The 13,608-nt window shown below is 34.6% G+C and overlaps 1 long non-coding RNA gene across 1 annotated transcript in view; it reads right to left on the bottom strand.

Annotated features, from left to right (window-relative positions):
- LOC141276978 (uncharacterized) overlaps window positions 1–8,500 on the bottom strand; it is a 75,261-nt gene extending 66,761 nt beyond the window's left edge. Inside the window, exons 1-3 of the long non-coding RNA XR_012327468.1 lie at window positions 8,376–8,500; window positions 5,736–5,883; window positions 2,248–2,383 (exon numbers count right to left, since the gene is read on the bottom strand). This is a non-coding gene — a long non-coding RNA (uncharacterized lncRNA). The remainder of the gene's footprint in view (window positions 1–2,247; window positions 2,384–5,735; window positions 5,884–8,375) is intronic.
- Between the last annotated feature and the right edge of the window lie 5,108 nt (window positions 8,501–13,608).

Raw genomic sequence — 13,608 nt, forward strand, 5'->3', positions numbered from 1 at the left:
TAAGAGGCAATAGCCAATGGATTATAGTGTCACATTAAAGATGATGTCTTTCTCCTTTTTAACTTTCATTGTTAATCTTAAATAAAGAAAATCAATAGATTTGTAATAAACGCTTTCTTCTTGGGCTGAGAAACACTCTAAGAAGAAAGCCTTGAGTAAAAGTTCGGTGTTATCCAGCAGTCGTTCTTCACCAAAAAGAAACAAAATGTGGATCACAGTAAAGATAATTAAGATGTGCTGTATTTTTTCTTTTTTTAATTAAAAATAATTGTCTTTTAAAAAGTACACTTTATATTTTCAAGCAGTTTTAGGTTCACAGGAAAACGGAGTTGGAAGTACAGAGATTTCCCATATACTCACTGACAGACCCCACACACGTACACAGTTTCCCTTACCAGAGTGGTACGTTTATTATAACTGATGAACCTACATTGACACATCATAATTACCTAAAGTCCACAGTTTACCTTAGGGTTCACTCTTGCTGTAAATTTCATGGGTTTTGACAAATGTATAATGACATGTATCCACCATTATAGTATCATATAGAATAGTTTCACTGCCCTAAAGATCCTCTGTGCTGCACCTATTCACCCCTCCCTCCTCCCTAACTCCTGGCAACCACTGATCCTTTTACAGTCTGCATAGTTGTGCCCATTCCAGAATGTCATGTAGTTGAAACTATACAGTATGAAGCCTTTTCGGATTGGCTTCTTTCACTCAGTAATATGCATTTTTTCCAAAGGCATTACAAAATTCCCAAGGCAATGAATGATATGGCATAATGATAGAGCATGAAGACTCAGACTCAAGTATTGGTTTTGCCCCTTTGGTCAAGTTACTTAAATTTCCTGGGCCTTGGTTTGCTCATCTGTAAAATAAGGATACCATTAATACCTATCCCACTAACTTTATGATGTTGTTGTGAAAATCAGATTTCTTTTTAAAAAATGGAGGTAATAATGCCTATGTTGTAGGGTTGTCGTATGGATTAAATAGGCAATGTCTGTGAAGAGCTTAGCACTGTGCCTGGAACATATTACATATTTAATAATGGTAGCTGACAATTTTCAATTTAATGTGTGCTGAATATTTTCTATTTGACCCTCTAAAACTCCTCTCTGCTCTTTTCCATCTTCCTTTGTGGGGCACAATTGCCCCACACATGAAGTGAGTGCCCTTCCCTCCTGATTTCCTGATGAGCTCAGCTAATAAAAAAAATGGATAGAAGCTGGGAGGGAGAGAGATGGGTGTTTTCTCCCTCTGCCTATTCTTTGTCAATCTGGAGTCTGGCTGTGGCTGTAATCCTCTTCAAAGGCCAAAGATCCTCCTGGGCAACAGTTGTTGGTTTCCCTTAAAGCTGCCCAGACTTTTGTAAGTAATCTCTTAAATGATCTCTTTTGAGGTAATTTAGAAAGTTTCTGTTGTTTCCTGTCATAATATTGTCCCTTTCATATTTACTTGCAAAATTATTACTCTTTTACTTTGTAAAGCAGCCAGGGAATCATAAAATCAAAAACCGTAAGTAACTCTATAAAATCTTGCACATTATTACTAATATCCCTCTATATCCAACACTTCAGAATTTATGAAGATGTATCAATACTTTTGGATTCAAATAAAAAATGTGAAAAAAAATTAGAAATTTGGAAAAAAGTTATAAATATTAAAAGTTGTAAAATATCTATAAGAAAGGCTGGTCAATTTTTCCTCATTAAAAATATACCAAACACAACAACAACAAAATTCCTGGGCATTATTTAGCTTGGTAGAGCAAAGACAATTATTTAAACAAAGTGTATTTAATGTTTATGACTGATGTTTTACAGTTATATTCCCCAAGAAGGAATCAGCCTCTTTTCTGGAACCCTGATCACTGAGAGGCATACTGTCCTAATAGACAAGACTTTTATAATAATAGTTCAAGGAGATCTTCAACTGCAGCAGGAATTTTCACTAATAATTAAGAAATTAATTGAAGCACGTATGATCTACTGCTATGACTCTACTTATCACAGTGGACTATTAATTTTATCTTAAAATCACAGAATGCATTTTTTCCAGTTTTATAAATATTAACTATATATGTTTTTCATTACAAATCATGTTATAATAAAAAACAGGTCAACCTTAATGTTTAACTTAAAACACAAAAAGTAATAGAGAACATGCAAATATGGTACTCTCTTCACTGTATGAGTGGGGCATGGCCCTCCACCCAGAATATTCTGTAAGAAAGCTACTTACCTTAGTTTTTGGTCGAGCTCCAGTTGACATTAGGTTTGGCACACCATCAAGATTCTGAATGTTTCCAGTTTTATTTCTACAAATTCCTTCCTTCTGATGATTTTTCTAAAAGATTACTCTTCAGGTTTATAGAATTCTGTAGAAAAAAATTTTAAACAAGTTTTTTCATGTACAAAGAATTATTCTCAGGCAATAATTCAAGTGAATTACTCAATAAAAATACATTTTTCAAAAACCTGAATGGTTTTGAAAGTTAACATAAAATGTGAGAATATTCCTAAATAGCAATAATGTTTCCAAAGACATTTATACTTAGGCTCAGTAAGATCAGTCCTAGTAAAGCCTGTGAACTTGTAAATATAAATTTACAAACTAAAAGTAGTTTTATACTACCAAGGTAAAATATAGTACTATACTGGCATATTTTAAAACTTTTTAAAAAGCAAATCCAAAGGTATCTAAAAACTTGAAGTAAGAGGTGGCTCATTCAAAGCCACAGTATTCTTTTAAGCTTTAAGATCTCAATTTATATATTTTGTAATAGTAGGGAACAAATTATAAAATTTTATTTCTGAAGATTAGCTGTAGAAGTAAAATGAGTAAAGATGTTAGCATAAAGAGAATCCTAAACTTTTCAAATACAGTAAAAGTTCTTCTTCCAAAATGTTAAATTCTTATTGAAGTCATTGTTTTCACAAATTCTTCCCATCACTTGGAAATCTGCCACGTCCCTCTATGTGCAAGTTCCTTATGTAAGTTACCTAGAAGCCTATGCTGCAGTGTTCTGTCCTGGTTTACTCCTTCTGAAAAAAGGACCAAGGTTTTCAGAAGGAAAGGTTGGAAATGTGAATTTTTCATTTAATTCAAAATTTAGTCATTGCTCATCAGGTTTTTCTTTGGGGTGGGAAATAAAACATCTACAATATACAGCCTTACGTGTAAATCTAGCACTGCCAAGTACTAGCTATACTTGGACTTAATTTCCTCAAATCTAAATTTAATCACCTATAAAACAATACCTTCTGACTTCTACTGAACACTTCTTTGTGCTTGGCGTATTTGGCCAACGGAATGTGAGTACAAAGGAACATGTCAAGTCTGAGCAGAAACTTCATATGCTCTGCTTGGAAATCATAGTTTTCTTACTCTTGATGCTTACAGAAATTCCACTATGGGGAAAAGAAATAAATATTATGATGAGAATACTGATGATATGGTGTGATAACAGGCACTACGTTAATGAGTTTTACATATTTACATTTTGGGGAGAATCTCCTGACTTGATCTTCTGAACAGCAATTTACTAATTCAAAAATGTCTGAGAAGGGTTTGAAGGACCTAGAAGAGTGTGTACATATTCTGCCCTTGAAAAAAGATCATGAAGGATCTAACAGGGTCTTGGCTTAATTCAAATGCACAGTGATTTTAAAAGGTATGAAAGTTATTAAGCTGGAGAAACAACAGTGGCAAATTAGACTATGTTGGACAGGCAGTCAGTAGTGCTGGCAATACAATGAGTGGGCCAGTGAGTTGACCAATGAGTACTATACTCTTCTGACTACTGCTAACGTCCATTTCTGCTGGCTGGTGTAGACAGTTTGACAGGTGCCTAGAAGAACACCCACTGTGGGTTCATTTGTAAAATGAGGATGATGCTGGCACCTATTTCAATAGGATGCTGCCTACTACATGAAAGCCCCTTCAGTACTACTGTAGCTGCTATTGTAACACAGCCTCTTTTTCTTTGGGAAGTTACAGACTGTATCTTATTTAGGAAAAACTAACATTTGATGACAGAATGTTAAGCACAACATCCTGTGTATGATACTTTCACATGTATTCCCTCATTTTTTTCTTCTCAGTAACTGTGAGGGGGGTCCTGTTGGTTGAATTTTATAAAAGAATTCCTAAAGAGAACAAGTTGCTTGACTAGGATCACACAGCAAATGAGAATGCTAAGATCTCTTGATTCTTCTCAGTAACTTCTCTCTTCCCCCATATTTCTCTTTGTATCCTGGCCCAGCCCCACTTCCCCAACCTCTCCAGTCTAAATCTCAGCAAGGGTCTGTTCCATCATAGCCTTTGTTCAGCTGGTTAACAGGCTTGGGCTCCTTTTAGCCTTACTGAAGACAGACATCTATGGAGGCAAGGAAATGGGGGTGAAACTGCAGGAAGGAATTGACCACTACAACCCAGCAGTTTTGTAGAGCTCCTGTGGCCCAGGTATAGCCACTTACAGCACTTAGTGAACATATGCTAAGGCACTTTATAATTTTGATGCTGTTATAATACAAATAATATCCTTTCATAAAAGTACATTTTCTATATTCTGTTACTTGCATATAGTAATTCAATTGATTTTTTTGCTTAATTGATGTTGTTTCCATAAATATTTGTAAGCTTTCTGATTAACTTTATATATATTTTGGGGGGCTGTCTTTGTACTCTTACATCAGTGACTAATGGTAAATTTGTTTCTTTACCATTCCTCATTCTTTTCTATTATTTTCCTTATAAGTAGGCTTGGCCTCCAGTCAGAGGTGGTAGTATCCTGATTTTATTTCTGATTTTAAGGAGAATGCTTCCAGTGTTTCTCCATTTAAGTGCAATGCTGACTGTACTGGGTTTTGTTTTTTCTTAATCAGGCAGTTCCATTCTTTGATCAAAGTTTTTTATATGAAAGGATGTTGAATTTTACTGAAAGCATTTTCTCCATCTATTAAGATGATCAAATTTTTCTTCTTTAATCTCTTAATTTATAAACTACATTAATTAATCTTATGCTAAACCAACCATGCATTTCTGTATTATATTATCAATGTACCCTTCTAGTCTTTAAGATTATTTATGATAATGAAGATTGGAATTTGTCAAATGCCCTTTAAATAACTAGACTTATCCATGAACTATAGTAATAGATTCATAATTATTAAACTATCATTATATTCTTGAGATCAACTGTGCTTGGCTGTGGGAAGCAGTTCCTTTAACACTTATTGATTTGGTGTTTTCTTTGGTCTTTTTGTACCCATTTTCATTTTTTGTCCTCTTAAGTTTTTATGTCAAGAAGACATTAGTTTCATAAAATAAATATGGAAATTATGCCTCTTTATAAATAAGATGTAGAAATTTTATATTGCATGACAATTATCCATTCTTTGAAAATCTCTAAGAACCCACAGGCAAAACTCTTTGACACTTAGAGGGAGGTAGTTTTTTGATAACTTTAAAAATTTCTCCTATTGGTTTATAGTCCATTTTTGTAAGTTACTCCTGAGTGAATTCTGACAATATATGTTCTATTACACTGTCTATTACATGAAGTTTTTCAAATTTATTAGCAGACCTATGTAGATTCTTGCACTTTGAAAATCATATTGTATCTGATATTATAGCCCTCTTGTTCCTGTTCTATTTATATTGTCTAGTGGAAAGAGCCCAACCAAGGATTTAGGTTAGACAGACTCAAGGTAGATAAGCCAACTCACTTGTAGTAATCACCACTGCCTCTGGGAAGCCTTTCATCACTCCTGGTAGATGTTTCTGTGAATTCCTATATTTCCTCTAGCAAAACATTTCTCTCACATTATTATTGTAGTTGGTTTAATGAGCAGCTTCTATGTTAAACTGTAAGCTCTAAGAGGGTAAAGAGGAGGTCTGTTTAATTTCCCACCAAGCACTTAGCACAGAGTGAGTATTCAATAAATCTATGTTGAATTAACAATTACTTTTTTCCATGTCTTTCTCTGCTTGTCTCTTTCATAAGATCATAGTTATAATGGACTTTTATAGCTACCATACCAAGAGGGCTGAAGAATGATTAAAAATGCCAGCTCTGGAGCTAGAGTACTGGGTTCAAAGCCAGGCTGTGCCACTCACTAGCTGTGTGACTATGAACAAAGTATTTCACTTCTTTGTATTTCAGTTGCCTCACCTTTAAAACCAGAAATAAATAATGTTTTGTACTCACTAGATTGCAGGGAGTTTATATGTGTGAAACACTTAAAAGTGTGTCTGGTACATAGCAAGTTGTGAATTAATGTTAGCTATTGTTATGTTAGTACATGACAGGTAAATGAATGGATAAAATAATAAATCTGTAAAAATAGAGAAAATACAATACTTGCTCCACCTCTGGGCTTCTCTGAGGATCAAGTGATGTGAGTTTTAAATAATGACAAGCATTTGAGGTGTTTTATTAAAAGCATTACAAACGGGAAGCCCCAGTGGCCACAGGAAGAGAACTGTTCTATTCTTTGGAAAAAAGTGACAAGGGCAGAGAAATACTTAATTAGGTTTTGTTCCTTATTGGAATTTTTCTGTAATATTTTAGCCTCGACTACAATAAAACTACATTATTTTAACTACACAACTTTAAAAGTTTAATTTAATATTTTTGTAACTACAAAATAACTGAACAAGAATTTTTCCTGAGACATGATAGTTCTTTGGGAAATAATCTCTTACTTTTCAAATATCCTTTTTTCTGGGTCTTTATCCATTACTTACTTTTTATAGTTCACATTTTATTTAAACAATGTCTCTTCATTTGTTTTTCTTACGTTGACAAGAAAATTTTTAAATGCTATCCTTGTAGTTATTCTCAAAGTTTGCTATGTATAGGTATTAGCCCTAGAATACTGAACTTCACTGATATAATAATCATTGAATATTTTCTGCTACATACAACCAAGCCATGACATAGGATGGCAAGAAACCAAATAATAAAACTCTCTTCCTAATCTTTGTTCGAATTTCATATAAAGAGAGCTTAGGAAAAAATTCCTAAAATAAGATGCTTATGCAAATACAGCAAAGAATGAGGTGGGTCATTGTTGCTGATTGTCCAAACCTGGAGAGGCAAAGAGCAAATTCTTTTACCCATTCTGCTCTTTTTAAAATAGAAGAACAAAAATACAGAAATACATAAAGATAATCCTATTATTTAAACAATTCCAGGGACATTTCTAAAACTTAACACACACTATTCAAATTTTTACATAATATTTTAAAGTATAACATGCCATTCTTTAATTTCCTCATTTGCAAAGAAGTATCTCACTAGTTAACTGACTTAGAAATTGAAGATAATTACATTTGATTTTTTGGAGGAAAGCACAATGTTTATAAAGAAACATCCATTTTTAAAAACACTTAAAATACCGGCTATTAATATCTAATTGCAAGAACAGGTATAAATGATGTAACATCAATTTTGATCCCAAATATAAAGGGTCAAAGCCATACATAGACTGAAAGTTGCCCTTGCCATTTATTTTTCAAGTAGTATATTTGTTCTCTATCTCAAAAAAGAAGCTTGTGTAATTAACTGTCAAGGAGCACTAAAAACACAAAGAAGAAATTTAAGCACACATGAAAATTTTCCCAAGCTGAGTAAAGTCATTTGCACTGAATTTATTTTTGACAGTGTTTCTAATCTGTTCCTCCCATAACTGAGACTAATTAACTTATCCTGCTAAAACACCAAGAAAGACATATTTGATTCCAGATCTATCTGAAAAATGAGAGACCTTCACTTTTCATATTCCTATAGCTAGACACAAGAGTCCCCTTCTCCATCACATTAATGATTACTACCATTTATTTAGTGCTCTGTAGTGAAAGCAGGCTGCTGACTAATTCAGGTCCTGATTTCCATGCTTACTGTCATGTGACCTGAGCAAGTTACTTAAAGTCTCCATGTCTCTGCTGTCTCATTGGACTAAAATGGGAATAATAAGATCTACTCATAGAGTTTTATTTATTACGTCCCATTTGATTTTTTGGCCTATATTTTACCCAGGATATTGTCACCACTTCAGGATGCCAGTTCTAACTGCATTATATTCTCTATGAGAGCTATGACTATACCCTTTCTGATGAGTTAATTACTACAAAAGGTTACCAAAGACCCAACACGAACAGACTAAGAAAGTTAGTGCCATACTAATTGAAGAACCCAAATGTCTCTTCTAAATCCTGTGATGTGATCCATTAAAGATAGATAAAGTGATGGAATAGAACATGAGATGTGTGAACACAGAATACTCACAATTATGTATAGTTCTACTTAACATAGTGACATATAAGACAAATGTTTGTAGTCTCGTGTTTTTTTTTTTTTTCACCTGTACATAGTTGATTAGGTAACTGCATCTTTTCCCTGTACCCAATGGCTTCCTTAGGCAAAGTATCTTTGGAGTTAATCAATTTCCTGTCTCTTCTCATTCATTCATTCATTCATATGCCAAGCACTGCCTAAGCACAGGGAAAACAAAAATAAATACAACATATTTTCTTTAAGAGCTCTAGTCTACAGAGAAAGGGTCATGTAGACATAATACTACAGGGATTTAAGCCAAAGTATCATATAAAATGATACGAGAACACAGACAAAAGAAGAAATAATTCTGCCTGGGGAAAAGGGAGAGTTCATAGAGGAAATAACCTTTAAACTGAGTTTTGAAGTAAGAATAGTAGTATTTCAGGGAAGGGAATCCCAAGGGCATGAAAGCACAAAAAGAATACAGCATGTTCAAAGAATAGTGAGGATTTTTATCTGACTCCATCTGTTGATGCCTAGAGGATAATGGCAGCAAATGATGTATGAAAATTAGATGCAGTCCTCAGATAAAAAGCTACATATTAAGGAATTTGACTTTTCTCTGTAGGTAACGGGAACCTTGCGGATTTTTGGTTTTATACTGTTGTATTTTACGACTGAGAATGTTAAGAAATATAGGGAAACTATATAAATATCAAAGAGTTTTAAATATGCAAAATAGACATCAGTATCTCAACATTTCTCATTTGAGCTTAACTCTCCCTTGCCTCTGCTCCCTCCTCTTTGTGACCGATTTTTCAAAATAATATTTTTATTGTAAAAGAAAGTGGAGATATAGAAAAGCACACAAAACAGATGCACAGCTTAACGAATTACTCAAAGGAGAAAAATCTTAACCACCATCAGGTCAAGAAGTAAAAGTTTGCCAGAACTACCCCTCCAACATGCAAAACGCCTCTAAATCCTCCATACCAACTGCAATCCCATTCTTCCTTCTATAAGGAATCATTATCCTTTTACAGTAATTATTTCCTTACATTTTTCATAGTTTCACTAGTCAAATGTATATCCCTAGATGCTGGTCTTGCTCCTTTATATATTTTTTGATATGTCTTTTAAGTCTCTTTTAATCTAAAACTTATTTATGCTACAAGTTATCTGTTGAAAAATCCAAGAGTTTTCTACACTGTAGAATTTTCCAGTCTCAATTTTACAAATTGCATGCTCAGTAGTTCATTACAGCTTGTTCCTCTGTCTTCTGTCTTTCTGAAGATCAGTAGTTGAATTATATTCAGGCTCATCCCTTTGGCATGACTTGAGGTAGTGTTGAGTGCTTCCATGAAGAGGTATATAATGTCTGATAGTCCTTTTTATGATATTAGCAGCCATTGATGCTAAATACCTATATTTATTAATTTATTGGGGGTTGTAACGCAATGATATTTTAATTCTTTTTTTCACTCATTAGTTGGAATATATTTATACAGAGATATTTTTCCTCATTTACTATGTGGTTACCCAGTGTTACAGTTCATATAGGAAAGCAGGATAAATGCCCGAGTCTTTAACTTCTTTTGTTAGTTTTCCAGACAATAAGTTGGTTCCCCATCATCCTCCAAAAGAGATCAGTTGGGTTTTTTTAAAAAATATCGTTATGAATTTAAATATATGTGATGACTTTTAATCCATTGCAACTATTCTCAGGATTGAAGTAGTCCTATCTTTGGCTAGTGGGAGGCTTTTCAAGTTGGCTCCTAAGACCCTAGTTGTGTTTGATAGTTCCTTACTATAGTATGACAAGCCGTTGTAGTCTCATCTTGTATACTTCCTCCCTTAAACCTACAATTAGAAATTTCTTCAAGAAGCCCTGGCTTCTTTTAATGAGGAATCGTATTTCAAGAACACATTCTGCACAAGAGGGACAGTCATTATTACTGGGTTTGGTCACTGGTTTCTAGACGTTTTCAATGAGACAGAAAGAGATACTTCAGGAATTCATACTGATAGTTCTAATTCAAATTTAGGACTATAAAACTTCTACATAATCTCTAAGCTATTATATGTGTATCTCCTTTCTTCTTCACTGAGAATATTGGTTCCCAAGGACATAGGCTATGACAGAATTAGAATATCCCATAATCATTTTTTAAGATTACACATACGTTAGTCTTAAAATAACAATACTGATACTACTGCCCACATGAGTACCAAAAACACTAAAAATTTTTTTGCATATGCTCTCCCCAATTCTCCCTTCCTACTTTTTTAGCCGTTATATATTATACTCTTGTCCTCTTAGCCTTTGTTTAGCCCTAATTCTACTAAGAACTATATATTTAATGTTCAGCACTTGTCCTTATGTTGATGTTTCTCTGGTCATGTGGTTACCTGAAGTTAATTCTCTAGTAGATTCTTCAGAAAGGGTTAATGAGCCCCTGTGCCCTTTTTACTTGAAAGTCAGTTTTGCTGGATACAAAATGCTTGGCTCGTATTTTCTTCCCTTGAGAATCTTAAGATAATCTTATTTTCTTTGTGCATTAAGTGTTGCTCTTGAAGTTTGATAATTATCTAATTGAAATGTCTTATAAATCATGTGCTCTTTCCTTCTCCCTAGATATTCAAATATTTTATTTTTCTTTAAAACTCAGTAATTGTACACTACAATATCTTGGTGTTAGTCATTCTGGATAATATTCTTAAGTATATGATGAGTAACCTCAAATCCTTATTTCAGAAAAATTTTCTTGAATTATAGTTTTCAGCATTTCTTCTGGTCCCTTTAGTTTTTTTCTTCTTTGATAACTTGTGCATTTTTTAGTCCCTTTTAAAAAAGTATTCTATCCCAAAGTCATAAAAAACATTCTAAAAGTTTTAAAGCTTTGACTTTCACTCTTAAGCTCTTAATATACCCAGAATTGAGTTTTGTGTATGGTGTGATGTGTGTACATATTCTTTTCCTGAAAACATAGGAGAAAAGTTTATGTTGTTTGGGTTATCAAAAAAGTTACACTTCTGAGCAACTGTGTATTTGTATTTCATGGAATTATGAAATAATTTGATTCATATGTGGTGTCTCAGACTTGAGGAATGTAAAAGTGTAGCAGTGACCATGTTGGCTTAAGGCAGCAGAGCAGAGAGAAAGAGCCACGTTAGGAGCTAACTGTATTTCTACACATAGGCAGGCCAAGGAAAGACAAGTGGTTCTTGTGAAACATATGGGCACCTACCAGACAGAGAGATCAGCCAAGAAGTCTCTTGAAAGAGACTACTTCAACCTAAATAGGCATTTCTCCAAAGAAGATATACAGACTGCCAACAAACACACGAAAGAATGCTCAACATCATTAATCATTAGAGAAATGCAAATCAAAACTACAATGAGATATCACCTCACACTGTTCAGAATGGCCATCATCAAAAAATCTACAAACAATAAATGCTGGAGAGGGTGTGGCGAAAAGGGAACCCTCTTGCACTGTCGGTGGGAATGTAAATTGATACAGCTACTATGGAGAACAGTATGTAGGTTCCTTAAAAAACTAAAAATAGAACTACCATACGACCAGTAGCAATCCCACTACTGGGCATATACCCTGAGAAAACCATAATTCAAAAAGAGTCATGTACCAAAATATTCATTGCAGCTCTATTTACAATAGCCAGGACATGGAAGCAACCTAAGTGTGCATCAACAGATGAATGGATAAAGAAGATGTGGCACATATATACAGTGGAATATTACTCAGCCATAAAAGGAAAAGAAACTGAGTTATTTGTACTGAGGTGGATGGACCTAGAGACTGTCATACAGAGTGAAGTAAGTCAGAAAGAGAAAACAAAATACCATATGTTAACACATATATATGGAATCTAAAAAAAAAAGAAAATGGTCAGAAGAACCTAGGGGCAAGACGGGAATAAAGATGCAGACCTACTGGAGAATGGACTTGAGGATATGGGGAGGGGGAAGGGTAAGCTGGGACAAAGTGAGAGAGTGGCATGGACATATATACACTACCAAATGTAAAACAGATAGCTAGTGGGAAGCAGCCGCATAGCACAGGGAGATCAGCTCGGTGCTTTGTGACCACCTAGAGGGGTGGGATGGGGGTGGGTGGGAGGGAGGGAGATGCAAGAGGGAAGAGATATGGGGACATCTGTATATGTATAACTGATTCACTTTGTTATGAAGCAGAAACTGACACACCATCGTAAAGCAATTATACTCTAATAAAGATGTTAAAAAATAAAAATTAAAAAAAAAAGAAGAGACTACGTTACCTAAGAGATAAAGGAGAAAGCCAGTTAAGAGGGTACTGGGATCCCAACAAAAAGAATCTTAGTGGGGTGAAATCAGATGCCCACAACTAAGTATTGCTTGAAGTCCTAAGTATTGCTTGAAGTCCTAAGTGGTCACTCAGGAAAAAGGACAATCTTTATTGTAGTTGGAGATTCCAGGCCAAGGAATCTAAAGAGCCTTCTTTAAATATCAAAGTCCCAAGAATGCCAGTTGCAGATTGTCACAGCAGTGGCCATGTAAACCTGAGTCTTCTTCTCCAGTCCTTTTAATACTGGTCCAGCCCTGGAAGATCAGACACTGCAGTGAGCAGACTGCATGAGGAAGCAGTAGAGGGAGATAGGAAAACAAAAGGGAATCCAAACACTGCAAGCCTCTCAGCCTGAAACAGTTTCAACAGTGAGGATAAGCTTCAAATAAGTAAGGCTATGGAGTTGTGAGATTATGCATGGTCTGGAGGTTCTGAATAGTTAAGTGACACTTCTTGTGCCCAAAGGTGACCAGAGAATGTTTTTGTTTTTTTAAGAATGATTGGAAAAGCTATGAGGCCCACCCTAGAAATCATTAAAAAGGTGGAGAAGAAATAGTCCATTGAATAGACTTGAAGGTAAGCAGTAAGAAAAAATAAAGCTTTCTATTCAACCTATAAAGTTGTTTCCATTCAGTAAAAGATTACATTTGGTAAATAAAATTAACTTTTGTTGACACAGATTGAAAAAAGTTAGGAAGTACATGGTTAGATCACATGTGAATTTAAACTATAGCCCTGTTTACAGCTGCAAAGTATTATGTCAATCAAACCTTCAAACTCCTGAGCAAACTTCAACTGTTCCATGGAGAAGTCATCCTGATCCGACTATAAGGACTTACAGAAATGGTGCATAGAAAACTCTAGGCACATACTAAGCCCTTAACAAATGATGGCTCTTCTTATCATGCCCTTCTTTGCCATTACAGTTGAGAGAGGCCACCTCACATTTGATCATAAGGTATTTCCCAT

This window comes from Tursiops truncatus, chromosome 18, assembly GCF_011762595.2.
Source record: "Tursiops truncatus isolate mTurTru1 chromosome 18, mTurTru1.mat.Y, whole genome shotgun sequence".
NCBI lineage: Eukaryota > Metazoa > Chordata > Mammalia > Artiodactyla > Delphinidae > Tursiops > Tursiops truncatus.